General features: G+C 35.8%; 1 long non-coding RNA gene across 2 annotated transcripts; it reads right to left on the bottom strand.

Annotated features, from left to right (window-relative positions):
- Positions 1–590: 590 nt before the first annotated feature.
- Positions 591–22,299, bottom strand: LOC149158296 (uncharacterized). Of its 2 annotated transcripts, XR_016261677.1 has the most exons (3): positions 22,015–22,299; positions 21,595–21,723; positions 591–919 (listed from the first exon to the last, which is right to left on the bottom strand). It is a non-coding gene; the product is annotated as an uncharacterized LOC149158296 (long non-coding RNA). The 2 variants fall into 2 exon arrangements; XR_016261678.1 differs by lacking the exons at positions 591–919; positions 21,595–21,723 and adding an exon at positions 21,869–21,921.
- Positions 22,300–23,039: the final 740 nt, after the last annotated feature.

Raw genomic sequence — 23,039 nt, 5'->3', positions numbered from 1 at the left:
TCTCCATAAAAAAATCATTGACAATTTTCAATATACATATATGAATACCAAATCAACACCTATCATAGATATCATTATTCCAATATAAATTCAAACATTACATCCAAAAATAGTAATATCATCATACATAATGATTCTCCATTAAAAAAACATTAACAGATCTCAACACATATATAAAGTAAAAAGATAATACTAATTAGATCATCACATCTTTAATCAAATCACCTAAGATTCAAATGTTTGATTATCATATCAAAATCTGTCGTGAATATTATTATTCTAATATAAATTCATAACATCCATCCAAAGATAGTAATATCATCATACATAATTTTCCATCAAAATAATGTTGATATTTTATGTATATACATAAAATAACAAGATCATAATGATAATATCATCATCATATTTAATCAAACCAACTAAAAGTTGACGTATGATTACGAAATCAAAATGTTTCATAGATATCATTATTCTAAGGTAAATTCACAACATCCATAAAAAAAATAGGAATCTCATCATACACAATAATTCGACATAAAAAAAAATAAAAAAAAAATAAAATTAAAAAAAATAAAAAAAAATTGTTGACAATTTTCAAAATATTCATAAGGTAACACGATAGTACCAATAGTATCATCATCATTATTCAATCAACTAAAATTCAAATGTATGATTATCATATTAAGACATTCCAACTAAATATAAAAAATAAAACATGGCTAGCTAGCACCACGCATATCATAGTCAAGATCATCCTCATGATCATTTCCATGATCACCATCATGACCATCCTGGTAGTCTCATCCACATCATCATTACCAATACCATCACCATCCTCATCATCATCGTCTTTGACATATGATGTAAGCTCAACATAGTTTGTATCATCATCTCCGTGGCCATTACCTGTAGTGTTCTAGAAAACAATCAATATTACATGTTATTAGTAATTCGATAACACAATGCATATTTTTGTTACAATGCTAACCATAAAAAGAGATAGGACATAATGAAATTTAATAGTACTAAAAAATAAAATGAAAATATGGTTTAAGATATATTGGAGTTCCAACTAAGATTACACTTGTAATTCACATAAGTAGTAGAAACAATTTTTAATGCATATGAAGTAGGTACCCAATTGTTCTTCATATTCTATTGTGAATGTTTCTTATGATATTTATGCATGATTGGTAAATTAAGAATTATTGGAATCTTTAGTTCAAATTACAATTGTAATTTAGATTAGCAATAGAAGAAATTTTGACAAAAAGAGAATGTCACATGAAAAAATAAATTGTTTTTAATGAAAAAAAATTGCATACAATATGAATGTCACATGAAATATTGAGTTGTTTTTAATGCATGTACTTTTCACTATGATAATGGATCCTAATGTTCATTCAAGAACAAATTCTCGCAAATAATTACTTCATTTTATCCATTATCACACTAAATCCATTATACCTAGTGACGATAATGATTCCCTTCTATTTGTTTTGAACTTCCTAAATTATAATGTAAAAGAGAAATACAATCTTGATTTCAATTTAGCTCTAAATCTAATTGAATTTGAGCTTTCTAAACCATAAAGTTTTTAAAAATAGTTTGATATTGTTATGATTTTAGCACTAAATACAATGTATCTAGTGATGTAAGCTTTCAACCAGACTAGGTTTAGGTGGAGTGAAGGTTAAGGTAAGGTGGGAATTCTACAAAACTTGCTTTGGAAGGAAAAATATCCCTTGTCTGCTAGTGGTGGTTAGGATTTTAACATGGAATTAGAGTTTGAAAGGTGCCAACAAGAATTAAAAATGCTCAAGTTCATTACCTCTAGAGAGTGGGTTTATATTATATCTTAGATTATTGCAGTCTAGCTAAAAATTGGATAAGATGGGAGTTTTATATTTGTAATATGAAAAATAATGCTAAAAAAAAGAAAGGATTTCTAGAGCTATTGGGTTTGTTAGCACTAGAAAAAATTAGTAAAAATGTTTTTATTTTAGTTAAAAAATAAATTTCATCAATCTAAAAAAATGATTTCTAGAGTTATCAGGTCTGTGAGTTTGATTTTGTTTAAAAAGTAAATTTCATTTATATAGTTTATATTGTCACTGGATTTCAACAAAATTATTGGATTTCGTTCATTGCACTCGAACTCCAGTTCCAACTCACGACCCCAAGTTCCAACACCAAACCCCAAGATATGATATAGATCTCTGAAGTACTAGTATGCAACTAGGAATACAAATATGGCTATAACAAATAACAAAAAAGGTAAACACTGAGATCTCTAGCTATTTTTTTATACTTTTGGCCCTCTGGGCATAGTCCAAAGTGCTGAGAGTTTCTTCAAGACAGTGGAAAGATAGTGAAAATATTGCTATTATGCGAGTCTTTGTCCTCCCACCCAATGAATCATGTAACATTATTGTAAGTTTACTATCCTTGCACCCTTTTTCAAAGTTAGATACAAAATTACAGTCTAATTTCATTCTCAATTACGTTAAAGGTCAAACTACTTACATGCCACAAAAAAACTAACCCAAATATACCTATAAGGAACATGTCCAAGATGCTCGACAATAGTAGTAAGAACATGACCTAATATTAGTATGATTTTGTTGATATCCTGTTAAAATTGGCAACTAGGGCCAAACTCCATGTGGGTCATATTATTTATGGCAGCTGATATTTTTCTTGGATCCCTCTCATCAAGAGGTGTAGGATTTATCTAAAGATCATCCAATTCCGATAAGTATTTATGAAGATATGAATTTATTTTATTATGCACAAATTGACAAGTCGGCCAGCAACTTATGTAGGCTCAAAAGCCCAATAGTCATGTCTATTCAGCCTCTACGTTTTAGTATAAATAGAAGAGGACTTGAAGTCATTTATCACACACATATAGTTTTCATGTGATCTCCTCCTCTCCACATCTTTGGGTTTTGGTGAAGGAGAGACACTAAGAGTATACGCTAGCCTAGTATGATGCCCTAGCCGGAGTATGATGATCTAAGCAGCAAAGGGAGGCACTTATACACAGTCTAAAGAAGCCCTAATCCGTTGACTAAAGGAGGCCCTAACTGCAGTAGAGAGAGGCCTAATCCACAGCAAGGAGGAAGGCCTAGTACGCAATCAAGGGAGACATCTAAACGCAACCCTAGAGAGGAGACCTAGCCGCTGTCATAATGAAGTCGTCGTTGTAGCCATAGCCACAGTAAAGATATGCCCTAGCCGTAGGCTTATGAGGACACCTACACGCAAAAAAGAGGAGACTTATAAGCAGCATAAATAAGCCTCTATACGCTGTCTCAAAAGGCTCAATCCGCAGATGAGAGGAGGGCTAATATAGGCCCTAAATGAAAGCCTGAAGTCGTTGTCTATTGACCCTATATGCATCAAGAAAGAGACTCTTTATCTGCAGTCAAAAAGAGGATCTATACACAGTCCTAGAGGAGACCTGTTTATGTAGCAAGGAGATATATATGGGACTTTCCATCCGCTGTCTAAGGAAGCTCTAAAAGGGCCTTTGGCACAGGTCTAAAAGTCACCTAATCTATACGCTGTCTGGTCACAATCCAAGAGGTTTATATGCAGCAAGAAAAAGCACTCACACGCAGCAAAGGGGAGGCTTCTATACATAGAAATTGAGGGTACCTTAAGACATTGTAAGGAAAGACAACTAAAAGTAATCATATCACAGCTTAGAGGATATGTCCTTATGCCACATTGTTGTAAGTGACAGTGTGACTCATTTGAGATCTGTTTTTGGCATGTTGAAATTGTTCTTGAGGGGCATAACTACAATGAAGAAATACCCTAACCAGTCACCACGTTATGTGCAGCATCAAAGAGAAGGTAAATCAAGTCTATCTAAGAAGATCGCTCAGGAGAAGATTTGAAGACATTGCTATTCAAGGATAAAGATAGCTGGGTACTGTGTGTAGACCTTAAGCAGCATAGATTGTGTTAAGGGTTGCACAAATCAGTCTTGCAAGTATGGCAGTAGTGAAACCTCAACTTGGATCATGACTGTATCAAGGATGAGAACTGAAGTTTGATGCACCAACTCATATAGCCGTGACAGTTAGTACTGCAGGAAAAGGACATCATTTTGGAAGATGCAGCATGATTGAATGCAGCATGGTTGGATGCAGTATGGTGATGGGATCACCTTGAAGAAATTTGTCGTCACCTAAGTTTAGATTTGCTATCCTTGTCATCAGATCTGCAACCTCATTATGTCATCTTCATGGTGAAGATTTCTGCTCTTATCTTGTCAAGTCAAAGTGTTGACTTCTAATGTATATGTACTATCTCTCTCTCTCTACTGAACTATTGAAGAACATAGAAGAAGAATTTATCAAGGGTTTCCCCACATTGGGGTTTGTCCCTGGCTAGCGCCATATCTTGTGTCCTCTTGTCTTGGCTTGTCTTCTGCGATTTATGTTTATGTTCTATTTGCAGTTTACTTTAATGCTGATGTGATTGCTAATCTGGAAAAGATCTTGAGCTAACAGTGAAAATTGAAATAAATTGCTCTAAGCATAGAACATACCTAAAATTAACATATCCCCAACCCCCCTTGCATGACCCTACAAAATTCATTAAATAAATTACAATTAATTTTTTGTCTTTAGTCCCTCCTAGGATGTATGTAGTATAATCTAATTCAGTTTTGAATATTCAATTTTAATTTTAATTTTGACCACCAGATTCCAACCTTGCAAACCATAATCTATTAGATTCCATTCCAATTTATATAATAAGTACAAAAATAAGCTTGAACTTTACTATCTACTAAAAGTTGGATAGTTTGAATAACCTCACCTCCCTAGCCCCTAACTGGGATATGTTTTTTGAACCAACAAGATCAACCAATTTAAGATTTCCACATCTAATCAACTATTCTCCTTCCGGCATTGCTTCTTTGATATGAACTGTGAAAGAAAATAATGAATGGGAGCCACCATAAAGAAAAAAAATTCAGAACTAGAAGTTAGAACTAATCCCATATCTTTTGAGAAGAAACAACGTGGAGAGAATTTACTTTACCTAGATTGCTTGTTGAGAAGTGTTTATGTTGTTCGTTGCTTAGCATAGCCTCTTTCTAGTAAAGTAAATATTTCATTTGCCCTGGTAACTATTTCTTCCTCAAGGCCTCATACAAGTACCCCACCTTTTGCGTCCTCCATCAATGCTAAGGGATTTCATTATTTATCATCTAACATAACGTTATATATCTCATCAAGTGCAAGCAAGTTAGTGATTTATTCATTGTACAACTCTAAGAAGGTGACATTGTATTCAACATTTTGGCTTTCTAAGGTGTCAAATATTTGCTTAACAGCCCTTGGAATCACACTAGCATTGGATGGAAACTCCCCATTTGATGCACTCTGCAGATGCAATGGGTACAATGGTTATACCTCCATCATCAAGTTTCCACCTAAAGCCAATATATTGCTAGATCTGAAAAGACCAACATTTTATAATTGATGACAACAAATAAATTAAGTGCAATTTAATAGGTGCCCCTTGAGGATGTTGTGCTAGAAAACCAGCTAGAATTATTCAGCCATGATTTCAAACAAGTCTTTGCAGTGAAAAGTATAAATTGGAAAATAGCAATGTAGAAATTTATCAGACAATTGAATGTATCCCTAGGAATCACTAAAAATGATCTTCACAGAAAAGCATTTTACTATTGACATTTTCCCTTCCCCTTCCATGGTGTAAGTTTTTCATGTGCCAGTTTGGCCATAAGGAAAATATTGTGCAATTGAAACCTTATAATACTTCATTTACTATTGAAATGACAACTTGATCATAGAAATCCTTTTGTTGTGCAGATGGACCAAATACCTACAGTTTATGATATTTTCATGCTACAATAGCGGAGACAAAGATATAGTAATATTGTTAAAATTGGAAACTAGGGCTAAATTACACTTTGGTCTGCTCCTTTGAGGAATATTATTGTGGCATTGAATTCCTCTTTTCGAGAGGTCCAAAATTGACTTTTATATCACAAAATTTAGAAAAGGGAAAAACTTATTTACTTAAAATAAATTCTTCAATACATAACCTTATTAAGGCGGGAAAATTGAAAATTTGAAATTCAAATTCGCCTCCATAAGGAAAAATTATTATATATATAGGTGTCTTCCTTTCTCATTAGACACGATGTTTTGGGCATCAAACTCATCTTTTGTGGGGTCCGCAACACAAGGAGGACAGGAGGACGAGACAGTTAGGAGAAGTTTGGGTAATCAAAAAACCATTCTAGGCCATGTCTATTACCTTTTGTAGGCCGAGATCTCTTAGAAGGGCAGCCACATCAGTTGAGGGAAATTTTAGTGATGTTTTGGACCGTTTGATGTAGGGTTCTTCTCCTTTAAGCTGGCCGCATTCAACAGGAGCTCTTCCAGGTGAACCACAAGCCTTATCTCCTCTAGATGAGGAGGCCGTATGACTGTATAATTTCAGGATGGGCCAAAGACCGTATTCTCTTGAAACCTGAACATTACAAGGCATATGAGAGGGATGGAAATAGCCCTGGTCAGCAGAATATTGTGGGCTAATTAACTTGAATGGAAACCACAGTCAGGAAGGGTTCTAGGAGCAGTGGAAGAGGTCGGTTGAAGTCTGTCATCAAACCCTAACCATCTCACCAGAATGAAAAGCCTCTACAACAGTAAGCCTCAAGCCTATGAGGGCTCAATTTTCCTACTCCAAAATATCATTCTTTTGAATCAACTATTTACCTAAAGACAATGACATTGAATCTTCAAATTGGCAAGTCGATTTTGACCTTCATCTATTGTACTCTCTCTCTCTGCTGAACATTTGATGTTAATAATAAGAATATTTGATCACGGGTTCTCTCTGCTGAACATTTGATGTTAATAATAAGAATATTAGATCAAGGGTTTTCCCATCTTGGAGTTTTTCCTTGGCTTGTTCCATATTCATGTGTCCTCTTGTCTTAACTTGTCCTCTGTATAATTTATTTATGTTCTTTCCTCAATTACTATCAATATGATAATAATCGATGTGATTGTTTTAAATGGATTGATGTCTGGGCTATATGAAATATTGAAGTAACTATCCCTAGCAAAGAACACATTAATCAAAATTTAACATGGTATCAAAGCACAAGCAAGGACAAGCCCAAGTAAGAATGAAATCACTAAGAAGTTTGTAGGGTGAAGTATTGTTATCCAAACTATGGAGGATGTAGATCACAGGAGCAGGATATTCTTCAGATCTTTATGTTGCTACAGTCTTAGGATGCAGATTAATGGTTCAGATCTCAACTACTGTCAGACATTTGGGGTTGCCAGGCTAACATTTAATGTTCTTATTCAATGTTACATGGATATATATGATATTGGAAGTTACTTACTTGTTCATGTGATGCCAATACAATCTTATATGAATATGTGATGCTGATACAATCTTAATGACAATGATATCCATGTTTCATATGTCAAAGATTTGTTTTACATACCCTGTAGTGTGGACGAACCCTGTATTCAAATATTGTTCAATTTGAATGTTGAATGCCATTAAATCAAGTTGGTTCGGAGACTGCCTTTAAACCCATTTTGCATTAGTTCTGAGATTTTCGAATTAGCCTAAGGCTTCTCTGCAAGAAAGAAAGGAATCTCTCTCAAGTGCATACTTAAGGCACTACAACAATCTTACTGGTCACAAGTATCGCATTAGAGCGCATGAACCTCGCTTGGGTTGAATCTATCATTATGACATGTCGTCGCATTAGAGAATTCTCTCATCTGTCTATCATTCTGTTTCAGGTCTTTGCTTGCTACAGGACATCATTCATGACCATACCGTGCTTCAGGATTGTGTTCTCAAAAATGTTCTCCTCTTGCTCTCAGACTTTCACTCTTGAAAAAATTGGTATCTTTGCCTCAGGTATATTATGCCATGTCCCATGACCTCAAATTTTTCTATAATGGCATCTTCTCTTGATGGTCCCTCAGTATGGGCATCAATTCTTTCACCTGGATTATGCATGGTTCTTCTACAACACAACACGTAAAGTATCCCTATGATTTGATCGGGGTAAATCAAGTTTAAAGTGAGTATGATTATCATCTATACTCAGCTACAAAAGGAATTGATTCACATAGTTCCCTGGAATTGTACGTATGGAAATTTCATAGAGATATATGACATTGATACTTATTCATCTAATTGTTTCTCCGATATGATCTTACTATTGACATACAATTCATCTATGAATGATAGTGGTATGGTAAATCAATATCGGAGTGGACATTTTGATATGGCACTGTAGAAAAGTATATGTCTCTGTGTGAGATTCAAGACTTGCACATTCTTCAATTTGAATGTCAGTTGAGCCATGCTGTGAAGATTTTCAAAGAAGGATAGCAACAAACGTCAAGCGGTAGAAGCACAAAATCAATCCTCATTCAGCTTTAAGAATATTCTATTAGGAATCTTTAAGTAGCTAAAGTCTTGATCCTCTTGGAAGTTTGAAGCTATCATAAACCTCACAAGTTATTTGTGACATCAGGTCTGCTATGTGAGTTCAATATTTTTTCTTTTTCTTTTCAGCATTGTGTAAACCCTATAACAGTCTTGTTCACAATCGAATTTGTGAACACGACTGATGTGAATCAAGGATATCTGATCTTTTGAAGGAGCTACAGTGGACGTTGGCATCAGTAAGCCAAAGTTCATAATGATTTGTTGTGAAGAGCTTAACTCTTATAGACACATCAAGTTGTCACCTTAAACAGGAATCTCAATATACAACCTTGATTTGCAAAAGGAGGTTTCAGTAGTAAAAACTACATCATGATTTGACAACAGTACAAAGTTTGGATGGCAGTAAGCAAGTTTATTTTTTGAATAAGAATCAGTTAAATAGGCATCTTCTTTATAATCATTGCCCAAAGTACAGTGACACTCCTTTCAACAATGAAGATTACAGCTGTTGTATTAAATGGCATCAAAGGTATTAGCTCAAAACTAACTCCAGCATCCCATTGTCAATATTCCGACAGTCTACAATAGGTATCTATGCAATAATTTTCAGTAAGAGAGGTTTTACAGTTTCACCTTCAGAAAAACTTCTTGTCACATCGCCTTTTTGCAACATGATAAAGTCTCATCTCAAAGATGAAATGTAGATTGTCAAAAGCTTGATGATTACCTAAAGTGAGAATTCAGAAGGAGCTATATGAATGACTTTGGCACTTGGATCAAAGGGACAATGTTAGGAAAAATAACAGGTTGTAGACAGCTCGATGATTATGATTTTGACAAGTCACTTTCCCTATATTTAGAGGGAGTTATGTCTAGCCTTGTTGATTGGATTTCAAGGATGCAACTATTGATGATATCTAATTAATGGCCCTCTCAATTATTAACGTAAGAGGGAGTTGAATTTTGAAGTCAAGATGGAAGACCTAGCATTGATGCACTATTCCCTGCACTTAAAGGTCTGATGGAAAAGCTGATGCTCTGCATATGTATATCTTATAGGATCCCTGGTGTTTTTAATCAACTCCCTATCAGTCATATGTCTTGATATGAAAACTCTGAGTCAATTTATGGATGAGCCTCTCATATTGGATAACCGCCTATTGAGATATCTCTATGATTCTATTATCTATAATTTGAAGTACACTGCTGGAATCTAAGATTCCATATTTTGATGTTGGCTCAGTTGACAGTGCAATGGATGGAAAAATCACATCCAGTGCTTTATCTCTTGATTCGGTTGCTCGGGAAGCACTATTGAGGCTGGGTGTATATATCTGTAAACCTAGCTTACCATGAAGCCATTTGAGTTAGCTCTTTAGTGAGCCATTTGTGCACACCTTTGTTGTATATCGCAGACGAAGATTTTCACATACCACTTTATATGGTACACCTGTTTTATGACATGTTTAGGTAGACATACCTCATAATGAGCAGGTTGTCTGGTGAACATTGTGCACCATGAAATCACAAGTTTAGGATGTGGTCTCCCTACGTAAGAGGGTGTAAGATCAGTCAAATATTTTCTTCATCAAGATATGCAAAAAAAGCAGAGAATTACTAAGTGCTGCCAAGATCTCTGTTGTAAATCAATATTTTTTCTATATACACATCTATATGCTGTTGAATGGAGCTATGAGGCTCCCATCGATTTAGTCTTGAAAGCATCTTGGCACTATTCCCTATATAAAGGGATCCTTGGTTAAAGATTGAACATTGAGCTCTGGGAGCTCCTAGAGACTTGGGGTACTTATTGATCTATAAGCGACCATATGGTGAGTGGTTCACCTTCCCCTATTGGTACGCCGTGTACAGGGTGAGTGGTTCACCTTTCCCTGTGATACCCCATGGTGGTTGACATGTGTGTAGGGTGAGTCTTGAAGACTTGGGGTACTTATTGAGCTATAAGCGACCATAGGGTGAGTGGTTCACCTTCCCCTATTGGTGCGCTGTGTATAGGGTGAGTGGTTCACCTTCCCCTGTGATACCCCATGGTGGTTGAAATGTGTGCAGGGTGAGTGGTTCACCTTCCCCTGTGATCCCCGATGGTGGTTGACATGTGTGCAGGGTGAGTGGTTAACCTTCCCCTAAGATTGCAGACACATGTATGTAGGATGAGTGGTTCACCTTCCCCTACTGTTGATGAGATATGCATACGATGAGTGGTTCACCTTCTCCTATGGCATATGAGAAGGATGAGTGGTTCACCTTCTCCTGCAGACACCCTCATGAGAGATGCTTATAGGCATCTATTGATGTGTCAGTAGGATGTGGTTCATCCTTTTCCCCACATGTAGGATGTTTATTCCCTACGATTTGTGGTTGACATGTTGGTGGGATGCGGTTCATCCTTTCCCCACATGTATGATTCTTCCTACTATTATTGGTTTGCATGCATGTAGGATGTGGTGCATCCTTTCCCAACTCTCAGTGTTTTGCATGTGTGTAGGAAGTGGTTCATCCTTTCCCTATGATGATTGTGATATGTAATTATAGGAGGTGGTTTATCCTTTCCCTACATGTGATTGTGATGTGTGATTGTAGGATGTGGTTCATCCTTTCCCTACGTGTGGTTGTGAACAGGATGTGACACATTCTTTGCCTGTTATTGATTTAGTATCATCCTACCCGTATAATCTGGGACACATGGGAAGTACCTCTCATCTGGTCAATGAGTTGGGAAAAGTGGTTAGGGACCATAGTACTACCGATGGAGGCATCGGGTACTACCGTACTCCCTATGATTAGGATGCATGGTGTTCTTCAACTTGATCCGAGATCAAGTTTGACTGAGGTTTTACCTCTAGATTGACTTTTGTTGGTGGAGTTGTGACTCACTCTCGATCAATTCTTCTTCATCATTACATCAATGTTCAGCAGAGACGAGTAGAGTAGGCCAGAGTCAGGATTCAAAGACGGTTCGTGGTGACAGGATGGCTTTAAGATCAATGACAATGGTTGATGGTTTGATAGGTGGAATTCTCCCTAGTTGATAGGGAGTGTTAAAATTGGAAAATAGGGCCAAATTCCACTTTGGTATGCTCCTTTGAGGAGTATTATTGTGGCATTGCATTCCTCTTTTTGAGAGGTCCAAAATCAACCTTTAGATCACCTAATTTGGATAAGGGAAAATATTTAATTACCTAAGAGAAATCCTTTAAGACATAACCTTATTAAGGCAGGAAAATTGAAAATTTGAAATTCAAATTTGCCTCCAAATGTCAAGGTGGGCTTCACCTCCATAAGGAAAAATTATTATATATATAGGTGTCTTCCTTTCTCATTAGACACAACATTTTGGGCATCAAACATATCTTCTGTGGGAGCTGCAGTACAAGCAGGACAGGAAGCCGAGACAGTTAGGAGCAATTTGGGTAATCAAAGAACTATTCTGGGCCATGTTTATTACCTTTTGCAGCCGAGATCTCTCAGGAGGGAAGCCACATCAATTGAGGGAAATTTTAGTGATGTCCTGGACCGTTTGAAGTAGGGCTCTTCTCCTTGAATTTGGCCGCATTCAATAGGAGCACTTCCAGGTGAACCACAAGCCTTATCTCCTCTAGATCAGAGACCGTATGACTATGTAGTTTTAGTATGGGCCAGAGACCGTATTCTCATGAAACCTGAACGTTGCAAGGCATATGAGAGGGATGGAAATAGTCCCGTCAGCATAATATTGTGGACTAATTAACTTGAATGGAAGAGCTCTAGGAGCAGTACAAGAGGTCAGTTGTAGTCTGTCATCAAACCCTAACCAACTCACCAGAATGAAAAGCCTCTATAGTAGTAAGCCTAAAGCCTATGAGGACTCAATTTGCATACTCCAGAATATCATTCTTTTGGATCAACTATTTACCTAAAGACAATGACATTGAATCTTCAAATTGGCAAGTTGATTTTGACCTTGATCTATTGTACTCTCTCTCTCTACTGAACATTTGATGTTAATAATAAGAATATTTGACCAAGGGTTTTCCCCATCTTGGGGTTTTCCCTTGGCTTATGCCATATTCATGTGTCCTCTTGTCTTGGCTTGTCCTCTGCATAATTTATTTATGTTCTTTCCTCAGTGAATGTCAATATGATAATAATCAATGTGATTGTTTTAAATGGATTGATGTCTGGGCTATATGAAATATTGAAGTAACTGTCCCTAGAAAAGATGTTAATCAAAATTTAACAAATATTTACATTACTTAATGCCAGGCTTTATAGTACGTCCAAAAACTTCAACAAAAAATGGGATGAATATGCTGGAAGATGAATTTCAACAAAATATTCACTTTGTTCAATGGTTACTTATTAAACATCTATGAAAATATTAATTGGAAAGAAAAGTAGGAATTTCCATTTTTAGTAGGAAAGTAGGTCAAGGACATAAACTACATAATAAACAAATTCTTACTTATAAAAACAAAGTAATACATGTAGGTAAAAAAAATTAACATGCAATATTAAAAACAAGAATATTATGTGTACTTAATCAAATGCAATACATACAATCTATACACAAATGATTTACAAAACATTTTTGCATTGAAATGTTCAACACATATTAACAATACCTCCTTAGGATCAACAAAAAACTGGAAGTACTATAAAATGGTAAATCTAACTCTTACTAGTAACTGAAACATATCAAATTGAAAATTATAACAGAAAGTACAACATATCTAAAATTCAAATCATGTCAATGTTTTATTCCTATGAATACATGAAATACTAGAAGCTTTGAATCCTAATCTAATCATTCATTGCTCTCCCTGAACTAAATGATTAATAATGGAGACCCTGCCTCTCTTTAAAGAGGAAGTTAGGGTTGTACACTAAAAATAACCTAACCCTAAGCACCTAGGTTAGAATGCCCAGTCTGCATGCATACATGCATGAGCTTCCCTTCTAGAGAAATGTGCCTAGACTGGAGTAGCCTACACATGCACCTCACCTTCACCCTCTCCTTGGGATCAACAACCTATCTCTCTAAAACCTATTTAAAGTTATTTTCCTCAAATTGGAAAAGTAAATCATAAATAGAAAAACAACTCAGAAAGAGAACTTAACTAAAATAGAAAATTAAACTGAACTGAAATTTTCTAAATCTGGAACAACAATGAATTGAAAGTGGAAAAACTGGAAATAAACTAAGATTGAAGCATGCATGTGCCCTCTACTCCCCTACTTAACTATGCCTCCCTCACACTTTGTTGCACACATGATCCCAAGCAGAATATTGTACGGATCTGCTACTGTACTAACTTATTGTTATGCAAACCCAAGTCTTGGACACATTCACAAGTGCTTGTTGAACTAACAAGTGTGCCTAGGACAAAAACTCTAACACTCCCTCTTACCAAAAACATTATTCTCTGCCAAACAAAATATTCTCTTATTGCATCACAAACCTTCCCCACATTGGGGCTTGATCAAATTGTTGACTTCCTATAAACCTAAAGAAACATGAAGCTAGATCATTGTTTCCTTCTATACTCTAAACACTCTTTGGAATCTTCAAGGTGAAAACCTTTGATACAAGAAATACTGCATCAACAACCTGCCAACATCCTTTGCCCTTCATGTCAACTTCATTGATCAAAGTCTTCTCACAACACAACACAAATTATTCTAGATTTCCTACAATTATGAATCATATGTGTACCTGGCCAAAGCAATATCAGATATATCAAATAAATAACAACATCTACACTAAATTTATAAAATCCTAGCATGAAATACAAACACATTGATACCAAAATCCAAAACTAGTGATTCATGCATCAACCCATCCAGGGAAACTCCCACTTCCTCAATTAGGAGAATTTTGAGGTCTAAAATGGGACTCCTAAGGAAATTATAAAATAATAGTGGAAATAATAAAATAAGATTAGATTACATCATCAAATTTTAGAGGGAAAAGGAAAAAACTATTTTTTCAACTTATCTCCCTATGGGTTTATTCAAATTTCGAGCGACAACACTTGTTCGATGTAGAATTTGATTCCTCATCCAAGGAGTACCCATGTTGCATACTTTTGATGGACCCTGCTACACGAAAAATGAGAATTACATGAAAAAATGTGATTGCATGTATTTCTCATTTTTCGTGTAGCAGAGTCCATTGAAAGTATGCAAAATGGGCACTCCTTGGATGAGGAATTAAATTTTGCATCCAACGAGTACTCCCGCTTGAAAGTTGAGTAAAACTTTAGGGAGATAAGTTAAAAATACGAGTTGAAAAAGTAGTTTTATTATTTTATTATTTTTTAATCTTTTTACTTTTTTACTCCAAAAATGGTGAATCATCCCCCATGGTTGACATCATCATCTTGAATCCTATTGGTCCTTATAAAGTTTATTTTGGTTGTACATTTTTCTTAGGAGGCCCATTTTAGACCTAAAAATTCCCCTAAAGAATCCTTAAACCATTGGAGTAAAAGTCTCATCAAGGTCAACTCCCTATCCCTGAAAGAATCCTTTAGTAACAACCTTATCTTGGCATTCTTTCATACTCCTATCAACTACAATCAAGGAATCAATCATTGATTCCACAAATAATTTTGTAATTGTCTCCTCGAGGCTAAAGGAATTCTCCTCCATCATGGCATCATACCATACTTGTTCAACTATATCTATGAATAGGCCGCAAAGGCCACTTTTTTTACTTTTTTGGATGTTGTCTTCAATGGTAACTTGATGACCATCAAACTCAACCAAATACTATAAATCTATCATGCAAGAAATTGAAAACAAGATATTCATTAAATTAGGAACATACAAGATAGAAATTAACTCAAACATCACTTTAAGGCATCTAGAAATACATGGAGGTCAATCCCTTAACAAGATATGTGGCATATTCCACACACATTCCTCCCACAAGCCATATGTATCAAAGCTCCATTGCACACATTCCACCCGACACCAAAAACTATGTTTCATGGAAAGACATGACACCATAGAGAAGGTAGTGTCAAGCTTGACAGTCAACTCATTCACATTTTAAGCCTCCATACTTTCTGCTAAGTCACATGACACACGACATGGAAATATAAGTGTCCAACATGAGACACGATGACCTCAAATACAACATACAAAAAATATATGAGTATCTGGAATTCATTGTTTTTTGAATTCCACATACAAAAACGAAATATAGACAAAGATTCAATTTCTTTTGGAATTTAAAAACTAAAACATTTACTATTATACTTGACAATGATATAGATTCAATCGTACAACTTTTGCTCTTAGGTCCATTCTCTTGGTAAATGGTGTTTTTTCCAACATTTGATGTTGTTGGGGCCCCACTTCCAGTAGATGGAGCACTAGCAGACCCTGAAGAAAATGAAGGAGGGGGGACAACATTGTTGGGGGCATTCCTCCCTTTCCTTTGACCTTTCCTAGTTTCCCTTGATGATTTAGTCATGATTTTTGTGAAATGAGGAAGATAATGGATTGTTGTAGGAAAAACTTGGAGATTGGTGGACAAATACACTTTCTCAGCACTTGGACTACACTAACAATAACCCTAAGTTGCACTCCAAAATATCTCATGCCTCCAACCTGTTGAGTGAAATGAGCTCAAATGAATGGGAAAACATGTTTTTATGGGACATAAGCCTCTTTTACAAGGGACACGGTGAAGGCACATGTCCATAAGACACATGTCGGAAACATGCCCTCATGTATCAGTGTCCAACACATAAGATATGGGAAACAAGCCTTATTTGGACATGTCTTGTTACTTAGACTTCCTACAAATTCTTGTTTCTATTTCTTGGCCATCTTCTTCTCAAGACATTGAGATGCATAGTTTCCCATCTATTCACACTTGAGGCACTTGATATGACTCAATCTTTCTTCCCTTAATATAATTCTTCCTCCTTGCTTTTTTGATCCCTGTCTCAAGTCCTCCTTTATTTCCTCCTCTTTGGTAGTTCATCCTCAAAACCATTTGAGACTTGTTATGGTCTCAACTCCTCCCCAATGAAATACATCCCACAATTGTTCAAAGTCAATGAATTTCCCCACCAACAAATAACCTGAACAAGTGGTGCCAAGTTGAACTAAAGCCATTCAAAGCAATCTAAATTAGCTCATCATATTTGATTTTGTCACCAACTGCACCAAGTTGGTCTCTCAACTCTGTTAACTTTATCAAATAGCTTGCTACTGAATCTGTCTTGCTCATGCAAGTCATGGTGAGATTTTTCCTCGAGAACATCTTCCCATGTAAGTTCACACTCTAGCATAGGGTGCCCAAGCCATCATACATCTTCTTGGAAATCTTCTTCCTGACAATATGAGGGCCCAAATGATCTTTCATTGAACCCAACAAGACTCGCTCACATTCACTGGAATCTTAATGTACTTCACTAAATCTTTGGGATATGTAGATAGTGTGACCCTTGTTTCCAAAAGGCACCAAAAATTTAAGGCTCTAGGAGATTCTTCAATCTGCATTTCCATGGTACAAATTTGGGAGCACCCTCCAAATGTTATATGCATGCATACTAGGAGTGGCCAATTCTGTAACTCTACAAGAACAACCTCAATAAACAAATCAGTCAACACAAAAATCGAAGTCACAACTTACCCTGAGTGTAGATCACCAATGTCCTGTCAAACTTAATCTTCCAATCACTAGAGGATCTTGGGCATCAACACCCTCTCAACCCTTCTCAGGTCCACATGTGACAACTAATGGCATGGATGTGCTTCAAGCCCTAAAGTTACTTGGGCTTCACACCCTCTGAAATATTCTGAGAGCTAGTCTCTCCATACACAACATCTGGAAACTTTCATATACACCACTCTAATACCATGTTGAAGTTCTCGGCATGCAGTAATAGTCTTATCAATTTGACCTAACCAACCTACTTAGGATAACAGAAAACTGAAAGTACTATGAAAACTACAATTTGATTTGTATTAGGAACTGAAGTTTAAAACACATCAAACTAAAAATCATAACAACAACTCCAACAGATCTAAAATTCAAATCACATCACTATTTTATTACTTTGAAAATAGGAAATACTAGAAGCAATAAATCTAAACTCTAATCCCTCACTGATCTCTACTAAACAAAATGAATAATAATAGAGACCCTGCCCCTGTTTATAAAAGAGGCTTGGGTTGTACACTAAAAATAACCTAACCATGTGCACCTAGGTTAGAGTGTCAAAACTCTAGCATATGCATGTGCATTGGCCTCCTATAGAACCACACATGGATTGGAGTGAACTACACACACAAGTTGCCTTCACCCTCTCCTCAAATCAACAACCTCTCTCTAAAACCTATATAGTCTTCTTTTCCTGAAATTGGAAAATTATAGATCTGCACCAGGATTGGAGTGGGATACACACACCTTGCCTTCACCCTCTCCTCAGATCAGAAGCCTCTCTCTAAAACCTATATAGTGCTCTTTTCTTGAAACTGGAAAATTAAATCATAAATAGAAAAGCAACTCAAAAATAGAACTGCACTGAAATAGAAAACTGACTTAAACTAGAATTTTATAAATCTGGAATAGTAGGGAACTGAAAGTGGAAAAACAAGAAATAAACTAACACTAGGGCCCTTAATTGCACCTCCCTCGCACTCTGCTGCACACAAGAACACAAGAAGACTATTGTACAAAGTACAAACCCAACGATGTGTGGTCCTAGACCTTGGACACCTTTGGAGGTACTTGTAGAACTGGAAGATGACCTATTATAACTCCGTAAATAATGGTGAATTGAGAGGGAAACATTCCTTATTAATTGTCAGTTAAAGATACTGTAATATATATTTGTCAACATGTATATATTTGTAATATACAACTTGAGTGGGCCTAATGGTCAAGGGCATTTGTTTCCTCCTAAGAGGTCACAGATTCAAAACCAGAGTGGGGTAGAGTATATATGCCTTGTCAAATCGTTGGTGCGAAGGTGGGTCCCTTGTCCCACAAACAAGCGTTTCATACACCAAATTGGTATCTGGCTTGGCTGTGACCTTAAAATTGGATAATAATAAAAATAATAATTGTTTTAGAGAGTAGAGACTACACAAATAGTTGTTTGTAACAATTATCATTATCATCCCACCTTTCCCCTTCTGTTGACAAAAAAACATATATTATTGCAATATTCTTGTGATTAATGAGGGCATCACCAATTGACTTTTGAACTCATCCTTGACCATTCCACAAAACATAACTAGTTGGTTCGAAACAATTTGATGAGATTTCCACTTTTCTAAATGTTAACAATTTGTTGCCAACTAGTATGATGAGACTTTCATGATGCATTCAGTGCCAATTCAAACAATTACAACTCTGCTCTAAAAGTACCAACGTGAATAGGATTGATTCTCAAACTTATTTTCTTAAAAATCTATCCTTGTAAAACAAACAAAATGTGTTTCTCATCAAGAAAACCATGAGATCCTACCCTAAGCTATATAGAAATCTCCTGATTCAGGAAAACACTTGGAAAAGCTTTGCTCAAATTTTAAATAAAAAATGGCAAGCATAATGTTTAGCCAAGCTATAGGGAGACTTTAAACCAATTTGGCTGAAGGAGACTTGCAAAAGAGTCAAAACTTGTCACTTAACGAACTTAGTAAAAATAATTCAAAATTTACTTGTGGTCAAGGTCGTTTGTTTAAGATGTTTACAAAGGTTATACACCACTGAAGTGTTTCTCAGGATCGTAGGAAGAAATTGATAAGGATTGGACCTGGGTCCCGAAGCATTTCGAAGGTCAAATTTGTTGAAAACATTTTCTTTTCTAAACATTAAATGATCCAAATTTAGACCAGTATAAATTTACACAATTGAGAATATTTTAAATACAATTACTGCCTACGGTTTCTTCACTAGAACAACATGCTTAGATTTTATAGGAGAGTGAGAGATAAGAGACCTTAAGAAACCTTTTTCTTGCTTGTGTGTGAAGTAGATGGCCTTGATCTGGATCCGGCCATTGAGTAGCATTCAAATTAGTGTAAGTGAAGATATCAGCAGGAGTAATTGACAACATTGGGTTCTCTAATGCCAATACCAACATGAGGGTCCAGAGTTGTTGGTGCTTCACATATGAGATTTTGCTGGGATTGACACTAATTATAGCATTTGCATTCTCTCCCACTGATCCGACATTTCGGTGTAACTAATGTTTTAGATTGTATTTTTTTCTTCAGGGATAATGATCTATCCTGCCATTTCTCATCAAACCTTTCACTTTCATTTTGATGGTCATCAAACCTTTTCACTTTCATTCCAGTGGTCAATTTGATTAAAGAAATGTGGCCATACTTATTTTATTTTCAATTGAATGAAAAATACTGCTAGATCTCAGATGTAAAGGCTCTACAACTGAGGTAATTCATTATGTGTTTAGAAGATATAGTGATTGTTTTCTTTAAAATTTAGATCCAGGACGCTCTTTTGCAATATGTTTATTGAATTAAGGTTTGTTTATGTAGGAGCATATGATCTACTAGATACAAACGACAACATAACATTAAAATGGGATATCATGTCCTGGACATTGGATGGTTATCTGGTAAGTACGCACCCAAATTGCATGAACACTCATGCTCTTCCTTTGCAGAGATCCTTCATAGACTATTTTTTGCTTTGAAGTAGTTGCAAAAAGTTAGGGATCCACAGTGGTGGTGATGAGTGTACACACCTGATACTTGCATCTATTACAATCTTTGAAAGGAAATGTTTTTGCTAACACGTTTATACCAAAATTCAACTTCCGTCTTTTTCCTTGTTTAAATTTATAGCGGGTACCCATATATGTGCTTGCTTGTAGTTTTGTGATATTCCCAGTATGCTCCCCAAGCAATATTCAAATGCCTTGAAGAAAAGTTGTTGTCTTAGTTGGTAACTTGGTAGAGCTGTAGCTTGCCCCAAGTTCAACCTTTTTTAAAGACATGTCTTGCACACATATATAGTTGTCTTGTGGTTTGTACATGATATAAGGATAAAATTCACAGCCCTGTGTATTTAACAGTTCGACATCTCCATCTTACACCCATCGAGGCACCTAATTCGTCCATGAGATTTATATTTAGTGGGAATTCTCATCATGGCTATACCTCTCTGGGATTAATTATCTGCATCTTACGAATACACAATCCTTCCTTACAAAAGTTTTAAATTTCTTCCCTAGGTGAGCTTAATGTAAGGGGGAGACGTTTGGAAAAGGGAGAGATGCCAACAGAGAATACCTATAAGCATATTCACTTGTACTCATGTAGACTATTTGTCTAAAAAACTTCCATTTTTACCCTTGCAGGCTGTTGTGACTATAAACAATTTTCAGCAGTACAGACACATACAAAGTCCTGGATGGACTTGGGAAAAGAAGGAGGTGATTTGGTCAATGGTTGGTGCTTAGACGACAGAGCAAGGTGATTGTTCTAAGTACAAAGGAAATATTCCACATTATTGCAAGAAAGATCCCATCGTTGTTGATTTATTACTAGGAACTCCTTACAAAGAGAATAGGGCGCAAATGCCCCAAAAATCTAAAAAGCCTGGCAAAGATATTAGTTTACAAGGCCTCCTCTGCCACTTCAAACCCTTTCAAAGTGTCTGAATCTTTTCTACCTTCAAAGCAAAGAGGGTTTCCAAAATTAAACTACGTTGAGATAAAATCTAGGCAAAACAACCTAATTTTCCATTGCAGCTTCTTTATATGATGTAGTTTTAAGTTTCCACACAACTACAATACATCTCGTTGAATGTCAATATTTCGATGCAGAGGAAAATTTTCATTATTTAGCATTCATCATGGAGTTATTTTCATATTTTCCCATCAAATCGAAACTAAATGATGTGAAGTAATTTATTTTTGTGCATAACAAACTAAAAATGATGATTACAAACCTCTGTCGGATGCAAATCTAATAGACATGACTTCCTCCAACTCTGGAAAGCAAAACAACATCGGATTTTCATCCAAGGCAAGATGCATAATCCCTATTTGAGGGCTAAAGCAAAGCTCACTATTACCATTAATCTTGATAGAAGGTTAGGGAAATTACCTTGTAAATGTTCAATCGATTTGCGCTGGAAATATTTTGACAGACAATAAATTCTCGCAGGAAGTCATTGCATGTCACAACTTGAGGCGCGTTGCTTCTCAATTCTTCAATTCTTCCTCACTGAATGCCCTTTTTAGAGAGAAAATCCATATATGGCCGAAGCCCTCATGATTACAATATGGCCGAAGCCAATCAGAAAACGGTCGAAGCCCACTGATACGGCAAAGCCGTCACATATCGCCGAAGGGGAACCTCGGCAGGATTCGAACACGGCTAGGGGAGCGAAAGCCATCCGCCCCCGCCGTCATACTGGGTGCACTGAATGCCCTGAATTGCCCAACCAAAATCAGAAAACTCAACATAGAAGGACCAAAATCCAAATGCAAGTAAAAAATGAATGATAGTGAAAAACCTGCATACCTGCAGTGGAGTTGAACTTGGACATTGACAACTTGTCTTTTTTGTGGCAGATCGACATTTGTGTTTTAATCTCAAATAATGGATGAAGAAGATCCAAAGGAAGAAACCTAACAGAGGGACAGGTAAGGAAAGGAGGGTTTGGGAATGGTGAAAAATAAGGGTTCCAGAGTGAAAATTTGTGTCCCCCTTGCATCCTGAGTGCTTTGCGCTCCTGCACTTTTTGATTTTGAGATCTATATTCTTTGTATATTCTCTCTAGACTTCATGAGTTGGACACATGATAAGAAAAATCAGTGTATATATATATATAATAGGAATTGTGCCACATCAGTCAACACACTTGTTATCATTTGAATAAAATAGATCCAATTTAATATTAATATTAATTATATTTTATTCAGTAAAAATAAAAAATCACAATTTAATGTAAATATAGATATATAAAAATATATTTTAATTATTATTAAAATATTTTTATTTTCATTATTACAATATTTTTATGTAAATATTATATTTATAGTATTTTTATTTAAAAATAAATTTGATATTTATTTTTTATTTTTATATAAAAATTATTGTTAAGTATAATTTGAGTGTGTTTAATAATTAAGACTGTATTTTTATATAAAAAATTATATATTTAAATATATATAATTTTGTGGATTTTAGTGCTAAAAAAATAATTTCATATAGAAATATTTATATTAATATTTTTAACAAAATTTAATAATATACAAATTTAATGTAAAAATTTATTTTAAAATCTCATCATTTTTACTTTTCACCCATTAATATTACAGTATAACATTACAGGATATCAAGAACACACTACTATATGTTAAGAATACTACTTATTTTCGGATGGAGACCTCCCGCCTCTGGAAGCCCTGAGCCACTGACTGCGCTTGGCAGGCCCGCTGCCGGGCTGCAGCCCCCACTGCGTGCCTCCTCCACCGCTGACTGCCTTCCCTGCATCCTGGGCCTTCTGCCCTGTCTCCTTCAGATCGCGCTGCCCCTGCGGGCAG

The sequence above is a fragment of the Pinus tabuliformis genome, chromosome 5_2, assembly GCF_031772625.1.
Source record: "Pinus tabuliformis cultivar Carrire ecotype Pingquan chromosome 5_2, CPIR1, whole genome shotgun sequence".
Classification (NCBI taxonomy): Eukaryota; Viridiplantae; Streptophyta; class Pinopsida; order Pinales; family Pinaceae; genus Pinus; species Pinus tabuliformis.
This window is presented reverse-complemented; position numbering and strand designations above follow the sequence as displayed.